The 3,486-nt window shown below is 35.8% G+C and overlaps 1 long non-coding RNA gene across 1 annotated transcript; it reads right to left on the bottom strand.

The window, feature by feature from the left end:
* Window positions 1–811: 811 nt before the first annotated feature.
* On the bottom strand, window positions 812–3,227 carry LOC131396674 (uncharacterized). Its single transcript, XR_009216610.1, has 3 exons — window positions 3,152–3,227; window positions 1,903–1,964; window positions 812–1,485 (listed from the first exon to the last, which is right to left on the bottom strand). It is a non-coding gene; the product is annotated as an uncharacterized LOC131396674 (long non-coding RNA).
* Between the last annotated feature and the right edge of the window lie 259 nt (window positions 3,228–3,486).

The following is a 3,486-nucleotide window of genomic DNA, read 5'->3' as shown; positions in this document are numbered from 1 at the left end:
AGTGATGGAAGTGTTAATCAACTTGGTGGGGGGAATCCTTTCACAACCTATACATGTATCAAATCATCACAAAGTATACTTTAAATATCTTACAATTTTATTTGTCAATTATATTTCAATACAGCTGAAAAAAAAAAGAAGAGATTTTCAAAGGGTCTTATAGAGCAAAGCTCAAATCCACAGTGTATACAAGTACTTAAATGCAGCCATTCAAAAAGGCTAAAAGTGAGAGTGGACAAACATTTACACTGCATGTGAAACCAGTAAGAAAGCAGAGGCTGTAATTCCACAAGTTAGAAGTTAAGGCAAAATTCGTTAAGCAAGACAAAGCAAGACATTTTATCATGCTGAAAGCCAAATTTCAAAGTGAAGATATAACTGTCATAAATATCTGAACCTTAAGTAGCCCAACAATTTTCTGTATAAAACAAAAACTGTAAGAAAGGCAAAAAGAAATAGAAACACACATAGGAGAGTTTAACATTACAACTCTCAATACAAAACAGATCAAGAGGATAAAATTTATTAAGTATGAAAAAACGTCAACAGCATAATCAATCAAGTATCTATTTTGAATGTATATCAAGCAAAATATCCTGATAATAGAGAATGCACTATCTTCTCAAGTACACATGGGACATTCACAAACAAAAAATGATCGTATATACCACAGGAAAGATTAGTAGACATAAAATAGACATATTACAGATAACACTCACTGATTACAATACAATAAAACTCAAAATTAAAAGTAAAACAAAGAAACAAAAAGCCATTCCACTTGGAAATGTGAAGAATTCTATTAGCCAACACTTCAGTGAAAGAAAATACCAAGAGAATAGAAAACATCTGAAAAATTTAATAAGAATACAACATATCTGAATTAAAAATAGATTTAAAGCAGTGATCTGAGGAAAATTTATAGCCCCAAATATCTGCATCAATAAAAAATTAAAAAAATAAAAATAAATGACTTAAATTCCTGTGATGATTAATTTTATGTATATAGTTAACTGTGCCATAGGTAGCTCAGGTATTTGGTCAAACATTATTCTGAGTGTGTCTACAAGAGATTTTTTTGGATAAGATGAACATTTAAATTGATAGACTGAGTAAAGCAGATTGTCATCTCTACTGTAGGTGGCTCTCATCCAATCAGTTGAAGGCCTGAATAGAATAAAAAGGAGACCCTCCAGCTAGTCGTAGGGAATCCTCCTGCCTGACTGTTGAGCTGGTCTTTTCTTGCCTTCAGACTTGAACTGATCAGCTCTTCATGGGTCTGGAGTCTTCTGGATTTTGAACTGAAACTTACACCATTGACTCTCCTGCTTCTCCAGTTTGCTAACTGTGAATCTTGGGATTTCTCAGCCTCCATAGTCACGTGAGCCAATTCCTTATAATACACCTCTTTATTTATAAGAGATGGTTCTGTTGGTTGGTTGATTGGTTCTGTTTCTCTGGAGAATGCTGACCTGACAAACACAGCTAGTAAATGAGCATCAGAGTAAATAAAAATGGAGCATAAGAAGGAAATAGTAAAAATAAAAGCAGAAATTAATGAGGTAGAAAACAGAAAAAGCGTAGTAGAATTCTGTTTTAAAGAATGCTATTTCCTTGAAAAGAATCAATAAGAGAAAAAAATGCAGCTATCAATTTAACTTTTAAAAAGGAGGACGCTAATAAACAAAACAAGTAGGAAATAACTATTGATACAAAGGAAAATCTGAAAAATCACAATAGACAATTTGCACATCTGTATATAAATAAATTTGAAAACCTACATTAAACGGATAATTCATTTGAAATAAAAGAATTTACCATAATTCACCCCAATGTATATAAGAACCTTAAGCCTATCAATTTCCACAGAAGATGTAGTAAAAATTCTGAAAGAGAACTTACCACACCCATATGGTTTAATTTAGGAATTCCACTGAACCTTTAGCTATCTGGTCGCTCCACTGCTACATAAATTGATTCAGAGCACAAAAAATGAAAGCAAATTTCCAAATTACTTTTCTAAAGCAAGTGTAACCTGGGTACCTGTTTCACAGATAGCTGCCCAAAGGAATATTACTTGCCAATATCTGTTATGAATATCAGTGCCAAAAGTCTTTGACAAATTCATAGCTGACTTCAATATTATGTTATGAAAAGAATATACCATAACAAGGCAGATTTTATAAAGTAATGCAAGAATCAGGCAATATTTGGAAATTTATTAATTTAATTCACTCAATAAGTCTAAAGAGAAAGATCATATGATTATCTCCATAGATATTGAATAAAACTTTGACAATATCTGATGGCCATTTCTCATAGAAACTCTTCAACTTTTGCTTTGAAAAAGCAAGAATGGAAGGGTGCTTCCTGTGTTAGGTGGAATTTTGGCCCTCATGATTTTCATCTCCTGGTGTTATACAACTGAATGTGTTACCTTACATGGTAAAAGAGACATTGCATTTGTAATTATGGTTATGTGTTACCTGACCTTAAATTAATGAGATTATTCTGGGCCATCCAGGTGGGACCAACCTAATCAAATGAGCAATTATAAGCAAAAGAGAAGGCAGAAGACAAGGCAGAGATGCGGCAGAAGGGGAAGTAAGAAAGATTTGAAGCATGAGAAGGGTTGCTGGCTTGAAGATTTTTGATTATGTTTCTGTGTATATGCACCTCAGTCCTAAAGCCAGTATCTTAACTGATGGTTAATTAATGGGTAAGTACTTAGAGGCATTCCACAAGGTCTAGGAAAAAAAGGCAAGGGTACCTATTAACTATGTTATGAGAGGTTCGGGGATTCGATCGTAGACGTAAAAGAAACTTTCCACTCCAAACAAATGGACTGAAGGTATATTTTATTATATAAAGGATAGTAAAGGCGATAGTCCGCAAACAGATCCGAATAGGTCAAATAATAAGAGGGAAAAAACACCAGCTTGACTGGAAAGGGAAAACATCCACATCGGCTGAGATAGCAGCAGATTCCAATAGGTCATATAATGAGAGGAAAAAACATCAGATTGATCGGAAAGGGAAACACCAGATCGACTGAAGGGAAATGACACAAATCAACCGGAAAGAGAAACACCAGGTTGACCAAAAAGAGAACACATCAGATCAATTACTTCACAGTAAATCAATTACTCACAACATCCACGCCCCACTGCCGGGAGAGCCCTGTCAATGGACACGGTTGGGCAAGGATCACACGTCCTGGGCAAGGCGTCCCTTCCACAGGTGGAACTCTCACCAGGTCTCAGTCTCTAGCAGTTTTTTATAGCATCAATCATTTCCAGAGTAAGCAGTTACAGAGCTTTTTTCAGAGCAAGCATCCAGCATTCCCATGCACAAATGGTTATCAGTGGCGTATGTGCACTGAGGACCCCCCCCCACTCCGGTGCCCCGGCTGTCGTCCCAGCCCAGTAGTTGTGTAGGTGCATTGTTTACCCTGCTTATCGTCCCAACCCGGCACAGATGGCCAGT

The sequence above is a fragment of the Diceros bicornis genome, chromosome 33 (genome assembly GCF_020826845.1).
Source record: "Diceros bicornis minor isolate mBicDic1 chromosome 33, mDicBic1.mat.cur, whole genome shotgun sequence".
Classification (NCBI taxonomy): Eukaryota; Metazoa; Chordata; class Mammalia; order Perissodactyla; family Rhinocerotidae; genus Diceros; species Diceros bicornis.
Note: the sequence above shows the minus strand (reverse complement) of the source record. Positions and strands in the feature narration are given on the sequence as shown.